The sequence below is a fragment of the Lethenteron reissneri genome, chromosome 65 (assembly GCF_015708825.2).
Source record: "Lethenteron reissneri isolate LAM-NWPU_2019-01 chromosome 65, ASM1570882v1, whole genome shotgun sequence".
NCBI lineage: Eukaryota > Metazoa > Chordata > Hyperoartia > Petromyzontiformes > Petromyzontidae > Lethenteron > Lethenteron reissneri.
Window position 1 is genome coordinate 8666237 of NC_083843.1, and position 12765 is coordinate 8679001.

Here is a 12765-nt window from a genome sequence, read left to right on the forward strand (position 1 = left end):
AGGGGGTGGGTGGCCAACACCACGCCCGGCCGCCTTTGTCTCCCCAGTGGTGATCTTTACACACCGTACCAGGAACTATTTTTTCAGGCTGAGTCGACCTAGGGGAGGCCCATGACCGGTTCACCAACACCAGTGACGATATTCGGTATCGGTCCAGGCTCTCCCCTAGGTCGACTCAGCCTCAAATGAGTACCTGCTGCGATGTGCAAACATCGCCACTGGGGAGACAAAGGCGGGTCGGGCGTGGTGCTGGTCACCGACCCCCTCGTGTGCCACAGTGCCGGCCTTCATAGGTGCTACTAGCAAACAGCACTTGCCCCAACAGTCTGTTAAGACTACACAGACACACACACAGATAGACAAACACACAGACACACAAACAGGTAGACACATGTACATACACACACAAATACACTCACAAACAGAAACATACACACACAGATACAAAGAGAACTATCCCCGTATAGCCTTAACAGACTGTACGGGCAAGTGCTGTTAGTGAGCACCTAAAAAGGCCGGCACTTCACACGAGGGTGTGGGTGGCCACCATCACGCCTGGCCGCCTTTGTTTCCCAAGTGGCGATATTTACACATTGTACCAGGTACTTATTTTAGGCTGAGACGACCTAGAGGAGGCCCATGACCGGTTTACCAACACCATTGATAACTTATCTGAATTGGTCTTGAGTCTCCCCGAGGTCGACTCAGCCTCAAATGAGTACCTGGTACGATCAGTAAATATCGCCCCTGGGGATACAAAGGCGGGTCTCTGCCAGGCTGGCCTTCATAGGTGCTCCTCATTAGCAGCACTTGACCCAACAGTATGTTAAGGCTACAGGGCAGAGGTCGCAAACGGGTTTTGATTCCTTACCTGTACCCGGCCGCACCAGGGTCGCAAACGAGTACCCGTACCCGGCCAGGTACGGGTAGCCGGGTATCGGGTAATGAGTTACAAACGGTTACTCACCAGTGACTCACGGCCTACCCGTACCCGTACCCGACCGCACCAGGGTCGCAAACGGGTACCCGGCCGGGTACGGGTAGCCGGGTATCGAGTAGGGTACGGGTATCGGGTACCCGATTGCGACCTCTGCTATAGGGGGTATCTTTGTCTTTAGTGTATAGAGGAGCATGTGCGTTGTGTGGGGTGGAGCGGTGGTGCAGTGGTTAGCGCACTGGTGGGGGAGGGCGGGGGGAGCCAAGCTTCTCTCTGACGTCATCGTCCCTCGCGCCGCGTGGCGCTCAACGCCGAGAGGGCGGAGCTCCACCGCGGGCGTGCTGGGAACACGCGTCACGTGACGCTGTGGGGTGACGCGCGCCGTCCTCTCGTGGTCACTCGCTCGTTGGGCGATATATCCCGGGTGGGAATGGGATGGCATCACTAGGGGGGGACTACTCGTGGTGTGTGCTGAGCGTCGCTGGGATAAAGCATTTTTGTTTTAACCAGGGGTCGAGTGACCCCCTCCTCCCCCCACCCAAACTAGTTTTATTTTACAGGGCATAGAGAGAGAGAAGCCATTTAATACCTAGTAGTAGTAGGAGGTCTTTTGCCACCAATATTATTCGTAAAGGTTTGTTTTGATTAATATTTTCATTATCTGCTGTCAGACTTTTGGACCTGAAGCCACAACTTTCGATTTATGGGATAACGCTTCTGCTGACAACAATGGGAACTGTGTTTTGACTTTGAAGTGGGTTAAAGTTATTAAGCACCTGATATATATCTAGAGTGAGGATCTACCTTACAATACGACACGACTAATATTGTCTCAACACGCATTAATAACACAAATACACTGTGTTATTACAGGGATAGAGACAACACAAACTCCAAATTTCCAGCAACTGTCAGGGTCGGAATCCAACCAATGACCTCCTGCATATCAGGCGAGGGAGTTAACATATCCTAGCCACAACGGCGTCCCTCCTTAACGTGAGACACCAATCCGGTGTGAACCCAACTTCGAGTCTCAGGGTGTCTAGCAACACATAGATTATTTGTAACGCATTGATTATATCGTACCAGTTGTGTACTTGTGTGAACGCTAATCGCATTGTGCTCTGGGCTGTGGGTGAGATTTCTATTTGCTTCATTGCTGGCATGATTTTGGCTTGTTTTGCTTTTTTTATTTTTGTGACCCAGGTCACTCTTGTCAATGAGACTCATCCTGATCTCCTGAGTTCTCACCTCGTTAAATTAAAATTCAACTCGACTCGATCATCAGCATCAGCCGAAGTATCATCAGCAGAAAAAATAGTAACAGGAGCAACAGCATCAACAGCAGTAGCTCCATCATTATCTTAGTCAGCATCAGGAGTAGAACTAGCATCAATAATGATAGAATAATTATCAGCAGAAACAGAATCATCATCAGCAGCAGAATCAGCACCATTATCATCACTCTTGCAACCGAGACTCATCCTGGTTTCTTGAGTTCCCACCTGGTTAAACAAATCGACTTTAACACGTAGGCTTTCGCGACCAATATTATCAATGATAAAGGTTTATTGGGTTAGATCGCGTAAATATACATAGACTTGATTGTGTTCTGGGTTACCTGTGAATTGTAATCACATTGTATTGTGGGTCAAGGGTCCAATGTGTTCTCGGTGAATAAAAAATAAAATCTGAAAATCTATTGTCAAGATTGTCATCCAGGCTGTGAATGTGACTCTCATAGCTGAGACTGACTTGTGTAAACATGTATTTTTTTGGGATGGTTACTGTTGTTTTGTTTGTATAGATGTTATATTAACGGATTTTAATCCCTGGCACAGTTAGTAAATCTACAGCTTACGCCTTCACAGGTAAGTGCTGTCTGTAGCCTTGGGCCACATTCCATGGCGCATCTCGTGGTATTTATAGCTGCACTCCCAGTCAGTTTGCTTGTTCCTCGTCATCATGGGCTATGATGATGAATGGATCCTGACTGATGGATGATGATGAAGAGCACGATGATGATAATGACGACGCTTGGTAATGATGACCACCACCCACTCACCTGCACCCAACACTCTCTTACCCGACACCTGCCACTCCCTAACCTACTACCCCCCATCCTATTGTAATAAAAGACTCCGTCAGGCACTGCTGGTCTCCGTTGGTCTTTAATTCAAGTTCTTTCTCCGCACCCCGCTGGTCTTCTCCGCGGACCAGCGTCGTCTCGCGCGCGCCCCCGCACGCGCTTCCTCAGCTCCTCCACTCGTCCTCACACCCTGCTGGTCCTGACAAGGGACCAGCGTCTCCTCTCGCGTGCCCCGCACGCTCCTCTCGCGTGCCCCGCACGCTCCTCTCGCGTGCCCCGCACGCTCCTCTCGCGTGCCCCGCACGCTCCTCTCGCGTGCCGCGCACGCTCCTCCGTTAGCTCCTCCTCGCACGCGCCCCGCACGCGCTCTCCCGTCAGCTCCTCTCCCGTCAGTCGCTCCGCTCCTCCCCGCTCTGCACACCGCTGGCCGACGGTGTGCCGCCGAAGCCCCGTCAGCCACGTGGCTGATGGCGCGGCGGCCACCCAACGTGGTCCCGCTTCTTCACTCCATTAACTGACCCCGATCTCTTCCGGGCTCCCCTCTATATCCTCTCTCCCACGTGACCCTGACTCCTCCCCTTCCGGATCGTCAGATCCGGCCTTCCCATACTGCCCTGCTGGCTCCACCCCCATTCACCTCGCTTCCTATTGGAGCCGAGGTGAACGGCGGCACCTCCCACACGCCCCCCATACCGGGCTCCGCCCCCAATACCCCGGGCCGTGTGATTGGGCCAGAGCCCAGCAGCAACCCCATTTACGCTCGCATTACATGACCCCCCCCCCCCCCCCCCCCTGATGAAAAATCCAGCCATCCCGGCTGCAATAGGACGGCATCACAATCAGGAATCACCCCAGACACAACGGAGAGTACAACGACAAACACAATTAACGAAAGGGAAGGGATCAGGATCCGGTACGGAACACCGGCCCGTCCTCCGTGCAACAAGCAAGAGGAATTTAGGAATGGAAAGTAATGCACAACAACGGTAACCGACATGCAAGAACGGCAGACGCGCATAATCAGGAATGCGGTGTCTTAGAGCGTGTCCGTGTTGCTGGTCCATCCGCCTGGCTCAAGTCCAACTTCAGAGAACAACTGGTAGAGCAGGAGTGACGAACAGGCGCTCCACTCCCCCTTCAAGTCCACATCCGGTTAACACAACCGGTGACACCCAGTGTGGCAGGCGCCGAAGATCTGTGACGAGAAGGAGAACCCAACCCCCTGAGGCACAGCACCACGAAATGCACATCCGCATGTCGTACACGACAGCCACCCGTCCCTAGGGTAGTGGAGTTGATCGAAATCCGCCCCGCGTAAGGAGAAACCCAATAAATACCCAAAAATCGACCCGATGGACGCCCCAGTATCTACATTTTAACTAATAAATATGATTTACACGTGACAACAAACATTTTCCTGCTCTTGCCCATCAGCAGTCCTCTCTTGAGGACCAGCACAGACATCTCACGTACACAGCATCTACCCACTGTCACTCTCAACACAGCCCCCGGCCGCACACCCTCGCGTGGAGAGAACCACGCTCCCCAGCGGCAACATTTAACCTGCCTTCGGCCGCACCGTGGTCGTCCAACCACAGCAACATCCACTGGCCATCCACTCGACCAGTGCAATTTCGGGGACGAGACAATGGCACATCGCAACGACTCAGCCACGCTCCATCCCGTACTATCCCATCACCAATGGACACACCCCAGCATCTTATAGTGTGACGCTTTACAGACAAGGGAAGGTTCATCCCTTGGCAAGGCCAGACCCAATCGACCCCCCACGGGGCAATGTTCCCTAGCCAATATCTTGACGATATGGAGTCGCACTCCCCAACACGCATTCTGAACAAATTAGGCTTACTATCACCAATAGGCTGAACCCGCTGTTTAGCATGTGTCCTCACTGCCGTCCTAGCAATCACCCCGGACCCGTCGCATTTCGCTAACCTAGGCCATATTCCATTCGCTTGAACCCCCACAATATCCACAAACCCCCGAATAGGATCTGCAGGACTAGTTCCCCTATACATTCAAATACGTCATAACCCAGAGCGGAACAAGTCTGCGGCCCTTCCCGCTTGAGGACCCGCAAGGGGAATCCCCGCCCCATGCTAGCCAGGTCTCCCCGGTCGCTGCAACGTAACGGAACCTATACTCCTGAATTCCGTGAGCCACCGGCCCACCAGGTTAACAGTCGGCCACCGCATGACGGAACCCTGACTCCCCGAGCCATATGAGCACACGGCCCATTAGTTTGAGACATACCACGGAGTGTCTCGCTTCCGGGCTGCCAGGTCAGCCATCGGCCATAGGCCGATGTGACCACAACTCGTGCATCACCCACTCAACAATGGCAGGCGTATGCTGGTGAAATATTTGCCCCAGAATAGAACCCAGCCAGCATCTCAGTCCCAAAATGCTGGTGCAATGACACGCCCCCCCTTAGTCAGGCACGGGCCACTATGCTCCCGTTACCCCGATGGGCGCCAACACGCCAGCATTGCGCACAACACGCAATGCACGCACACAAGTTAGAGCGCAACACCAGAGTCAAGGGATGAGATCCATTAACCGCATCCCCTCAAAATGGCGGCGTCACGCGCAAAGCGCCCCACCGAGGTTTTCCCCGCGCACTCAAAATGGCGGCCCCATGCGCTGAGCGCATCCCCGCGATTTCCCGCGCTAGCCAAAATGGCGGCCCCATGCGCCGAGTGCATCCCCGCGATTTCCCGCGCTAGCCAAAATGGCGGCCCAACGTGCGACCACTTCGGCAGTTTTTCCCGTGCGTGCACCCCAGCTGCCCCTTGCTGGGGGTCACAACACACATCCCCTGTCACGTTTTAACAACCCCCAATGATACGACGCATAGCCGCAGCTCGCTGCGCACAGCAGTCATATCGGGGGAATTTTTAACCCATAGTTGACCAAAACACATTGCTCATACACACCAACTCGCAATGCAACACCTGGCCGCACGCAATCAACGGAAAGAGCGACGCCACTTGGTGGTAATTTACGGCCCCATCACCCTTGACGGAGAGCCACCAACAACGCCCTCATCTCTCAACACTCGCAATTTCCTATGAACACACATGCAAGCTCGTGTGCACGAACACCCATACAACCAAAAATTAGGGTCCCCCACGAATCGTCCAATTTCCGAACAGGTATGCACAACTAATAACAATCCCGAACCCAATGGTCAAACAATGCACCGCACTCCGTATCCGTACAGAAAGACAGTCTCTACAGTACGTGCAGTCAGCATATCGCGATTACAAGCAGCAAAGTTCCACACAGGTCGTACATTATGCACAATCGCAAGCAGAGCTGCAGGCAGACACACACCGTTAACCCTGTCGTACCTTGCAGCAAAAAAAATCATCAAAATAACCACGTCGCACATGGCAACCCACGGGATGGTAACAGCGCGGGACACTCGACGCAACCAAATTAATAATTAACTTCGCCATCAAGATAACATCCCCATGCCGCAACGCATAAACACTATTTGACACAGAGCAAACACAAGCAGACAGCGCGTCCATCCTCACACACACACACACACAGCCACGCGGCGCCTCCGAGATGGCAGCGCACGGCCGCCTCTCCGCCGCGATGCTCAAGATGGCGGCGGCCTGCCACGTGGTCGCTGGAGGACGTGTGCCGGCGGCCGTCTCTTCGTCGTCGGAAGACGTAACAAGTGGGTTAAGCTTTTTCAAGTTCTCGGCCATCTTCCTCGATGTTATTTTGCCTTGACAAAGTCCACTAATTCTCACGACGTTTCGGCCACAACGCAAGCAGCCGTCCTCAGGTGGAGAACAGGTCTGTCGAGAAGACAGACCTGACCAAGAAGATGAATCCCTGCAGTCACGAAAGCTTTAAGGTGAGGTTTTTGTGAGAAAATGATGAGAAGTAAACTCCTTGGTTCTTTCGGTAAAGTCACGTAGATATTTTTTTACCGAAACAACCAAAGAGTATGGAGGCCTGCAGCCATGAAAGCTTCAAATCAAGAATTACGTCGTCAAAGTAAAAAAGTCACATCGGCGATAAAATCACGCGTAGTGAATTGAAAGAGACATTGATGAGGCGATTTTAATTTTTTTTTTATTTTATAAATTTTAATTTTTTACCTACGTGACTTTACCGAAAAAGAACCTAAGAATACTGTTAGGTGTGTTGTGGTGATGTGTTAACATTCCTTGTACTTGCGCTACTATCATGTTTGTGTACTGTTTGTTGTTGTAACGTTCTTACCCAGTGCCCCTACTGAACATCTGTTACAAAGAGCTTTACAGGTCATCGGATTCCTCCTGCAGTATAAATATTCCGATTCTGATGTACGTCAGTCCAAAGATGCCAAATTAACATCTGTGATAATAACAAATCGCGTTACCGTTATCTGCTGTGATCCACATTGCTCACCGTAGCTGTTGGGCTGTTCGGAATGTACCACTCACTCAGCGGGGGGGGGGGGTAGCAAAATTTTCGCATTAACTTTTACTTTAAAACATAAATACACGAAGCAAGTCAAAGCGTGATAAAATCACTGTAACCGTTATTATACAGTGATTAACTAATTACAATTTGAATCGACGGAATAAGGTAAAGTTTTATTCGTAAAATTGTTAAATTATGGAATAAAATCACCCCTGTGGTTGATAATGGTTTCTCTCTCCGTGGGTCATTACAAGACAAATTAAAGCAAGTCAGCATGATAAAATCACTGTAACTGTTATAATACTATTATTAACAAATTCAAATTTGAATCGACGGATGATGGTGAAGTTGTATTCGTAACATTATCCATTTCCAATTACATAATAGTTAAATTAATATAACAACATTATTAAATTATTATTATTATTTGACGCTCACGCCGTTTGGTTCAGGGCACGCGGTCGGCAACCTGCAGCTCCGTAGCGGCGTGCGGCTCTTTGAGGGACGGCTGCTTCGTGAGACGTTTTTATTTATCAAGGACCAGCACCGTCTCTCGTACACACACCACGTTTTTATTTATCAATGACCACCAGCACGGTCTCTCGTACTCACACCACGTTCTTATTTATCAAGGACCACCACCAGCACCGTCTCTCGTACTCACACCACGTTCTTATTTATCAAGCACCACCACCACCACCGTCTCTCGTACTCACACCACATTCTTATTTATCAAGCACCACCACCACCACAGTCTCTCGTACCCACACCACGTTTTTATTTATCAAGCACCACCACCACCGTTTCTCGTACTCACACCACGTTCTTATTAATCACGGACCAGCACCGTCTCTCGTACTCACACCACGTTTTTATTTATCAAGGACCACCACCACCACCGTCTCTCGTACTCGCACCACGTTGTTATTTATCAAGGACCAGCACCGTCTCTCGTACTCACACCACGTTTTTATTTATCAAGGACCACCACCACCACCACGGTCTCTCGTACTCACACCACATTCTTATTTATCAAGCACCACCACCACCACCGTCTCTCGTACCCACACCACGTTTTTATTTATCAAGGACCACCACCACCACCGTCTCTCGTACTCACACCACGTTCTTATTTATCAAGGACCACCACCACCACCGTCTCTCGTACTCACACCACGTTTTTATTTATCAAGGACCACCACCACCACCACCGTCTCTCGTACTCACACCACATTCTTATTTATCAAGCACCACCACCACCACCGTCTCTCGTACTCACACCACGTTCTTATTTATCACGCACCACCACCACCACCGTCTCTCGTACTCACACCACGTTCTTATTTATCACGCACCACCACCACCGTCTCTCGTACTCACACCACGTTCTTATTAATCACGGACCAGCACCGTCTCTCGTACTCACACCACGTTTTTATTTATCAAGGACCACCACCACCACCACGGTCTCTCGTACTCACACCACATTCTTATTTATCAAGGACCACCACCAGCACCGTCTCTCGTACTCACACCACGTTTTTATTTATCAAGGAACACCACCACCACCAGCACCGTCTCTCGTACTCACACCACATTCTTATTTATCAAGGACCACCACCAGCACCGTCTCTCGTACTCACACCACGTTTTTATTTATCAAGGAACACCACCACCACCAGCACCGTCTCTCGTACTCACACCACGTTTTTATTTATCAAGGACCACCACCAGAACCGTCTCTCGTACTCACACCACGTTTTTATTTATCAAGAACCACCACCAGCACCGTCTCTCGTACTCGCACCACGTTTTTATTTATCAAGGACCACCACCAGCACCGTCTCTCGTACTCACACCACGTTTTTAATTATCAAGGACCACCACCAGCACCGTCTCTCGTACTCACACCACGTTCTTATTTATCAAGGACCACCACCACCACCGTCTTGTACCCACACCACGTTGCATTGCGGCTCTTGAAATAACGTGTTGGGTTTTTTTACTTACCGAATTGTAACAAGCAAAGAAAAAATGTCTCGTTATTTTGGTTTCTGGACCCCCTGGTTTAGGGGAATCGGTTTTTTAAACCCTGAATACGATCTGACAGCGGTGTGGTTTGCTGGGCAAAACGCACAGCCTCACCCTAGCCAGTGTTTTGTTTACGTGACAAACCTTTCTCATTGATTGTGTCGGGTGGTGGCGGGTTTAACGACACGTTAAATATTTACGCGATCTAACCCAAAAACCCGTTTAATGAATAATATTGGTCGCGATTAGCCTACTTAGATTTTTTAATCTGAAAAGACAGTACGAAGCGATAGAGGGACAGTACGGCTCCCCGGGACCATGGTTACTAATTGAAGTGCTAATGATGATTGATGGGACGAGCGTTGACAGGGTCACGTGAGGGGAAGCACGTGGCCCAATGGCAGTGAAGTGTAACAAGGGCGTAGATTGAATAAGAGCCGGGGCGAACCGGACCTGGGAGCTGTTGTTGTTGTGGGGAATCGCCGTCGTCTCCATCGTCTCTGAGTAGTCTTGAGGCTAGAATTACATTGTCTCATCAGAATAGAGTCGTCTAATTACCCAAGTGTATATCGTCACTCGTTACGTTGTCAGCAGACTTTATTCATAATAAATATACATGAAGAATAAGACGGTGTCTCTGAGAGCTACATTACAAATGTAACGCCACGTCTACACAGGTGAGCACGGGCTGCCGCGGGGAACATTCCAGGGCGAGTCTAGTGGTGTTCATAATTTAACTGCAGGTGAAGTCGGATCGTTTCCTTGTTCGTCGTGGCTGCTCCATGCTTTTTACATATCGCTTCGGTGGCTAGGAGATGTTAACTACCTTGCCTGGTATACAGGAGGTCGTGGGTTCCATTCCAACCCTGACGCCTGCTGCTGTATATTTGTAGTTTGCGTGTCCCTCTCGTCGTGGTCCCGTGGATTTTTTTCTGCTTTCTCTGGTTTCCCCTCGAAATTTTGAATCAACATCACGCGTTTAAAGTTTTTAGCTGAAAAAATATCCACGCGAAAAGCCACTTTGTTGAGCTTTCAATCGTGGCCAGGTCGCTTAAAGAAAGAGCTACATAGCTCAGTGGATCTTACTGGTAAAATATAAAGAAATATTTTTAATAGAATTTGCCAAAATCAGCCAGAGTAAAGGATGTAAAATGATGACATTGACAAGAATAGGTGATGAAGACTTTTGTTTAGGTATTGACGATTTTAAACATTGAACAATATATTTTATATTCTTGGTTCTTTCGGTAAAGTCACGTAGATATTTTTTTTACCGAAACAATCAAAGAGTATGGATTCTTGCAGTCACGACAGCTTCGAATCAAGAACGATGAGAAGTGTCTGTCGTCAAAGTAAAAAAGTCACATCGGTGATAAAATCACGCGTAGTGAATTGAAAGAGACATTGATGAGGCGTCAACCATTAATGTTGTACAACAACAACAACAACAGCAGCAGCTGCTGTGCGTCAACGAGCTGCACCACCCACACGCCGTTCGCCACAACGCGCTACAGACGCAGTCCATGGCGACACGGAGCCAAGGCGAAGTCGTCGCTGCACTCCGACAACAAAGAAAGCGGTGGATAAAGCAAAGCACTTTGTGGCAATCGCCCGAATGTCAACAAGACGCAGGGAACTACTAACTTTTATATTTATATATACTGTAGATGTACATAATGCAGGTTGATTGTGTTAGATGGTTAACCCCCAATACAACTGTATAATGGATATTGGTCGCGAAGGCTTTACGTGTTAAACTACTGTTAAGTGTTCTAGATTTGAAACTTTCGTGACTGCAAGGATTCATATTCTTAGGTTTTTTCGGTAAAGTCACGTAGGTAAAAAATTTAAATTAATAAAAGTCAAATAAAAAATAAAATAAAAATCACGACGATTCGGAGGCAAGACGGATGCTTGTGTTGCCTCCGAAACGTCGTGATTTTTATTTTATTTTTATTTTACTTTTATTAATTTTTATTTAGAATTTTTACCTACGTGACTTTACCGAAAAAAACCTAAGAATACTGTTAGGTGTGTTATGGTGATGTGTTAACTTTCCTTGTACTTGTGCTACTATCATGTTTGTGTACTGTTTGTTGTAACGTTCTTACCCCGTGCTCCTAATGGACATCTGTTACAAAGAGCTTTACAGGTCATCGGATTCCTGCTGCAGTATAAATATTCCGATTCTGATATACGTCAGTCCAAAGATGCCAAATTAACATGTGATAATAACAAATCGCGTTACCGGTATCTGCTTTGATCCACATTGCTCACCGTAGCTGTTCGGCTGCTCGGAATGTACCACTCACTCAGCGGGAAGGGGGGGGGGTAGCAATAATTTTGCATTAACTTTTACTTTAAAACATAAATACGCGAAGCAAGTCACAGCATGATAAAAATCACTGTAACCGTTATTATACAATGATTAACAAATTACAATTTGAATCGATGGAATAGGGTAAAGTTTTATTCGTAACATTGTGAAATAATGGTATAGAATCACTCCTGTGGTTGGTAATGGTTTCTCCGTGGGTCATCGCAAGACAAATTATTGTATTCAATTGTAATTCTATTTTAAAGCATGTTTTAAACATGTTATTGTATTTAAACTTTTAAATATAGAAACACTTTTTTTTCGTGTAAACATCCCCGATTGTAAATGTTGTTTTGGCCAATCAACAGGCGGGAAATAATGAGCGTTAGCGTGACACACGCTGGTGCTTGTTCAAGCCAACAGCGTGAATCTACAGGTACATCTAGACAGGTTTGTATGTCTGTGTGATGCGGGGCTTGTTTTTACATTCCTTAAACATCTGAGCACATTCCATGGGGGTACCTCGTGAGGTTTGTAACCCCGTGTAAAGTAATGTTACATCCTTGTTTCTTGTCTGTCTGCGAGCACTGATACAAATACTCACCACTCCGCATCTACACACGACAAAGCAGCCGATATCCACAAACACTACTCACCATCTCATATGCACACAAACACTACTCACCATCTCATATGCACACAAACACTACTCACCATCCACACACACACTACTCACCACTCACCATCCACACAAACTACTCACCATCCACACACACTACTCACCATCTCATATGCACACACACGTTACTCACCACTCACCATACACACACATTACTCACCATCTCATATGCACACACACATTACTCACCACTCAGCATCCACACACATTACTCACCACTCAGCATCCACACACATTACTCACCACTCACCATACACACACTA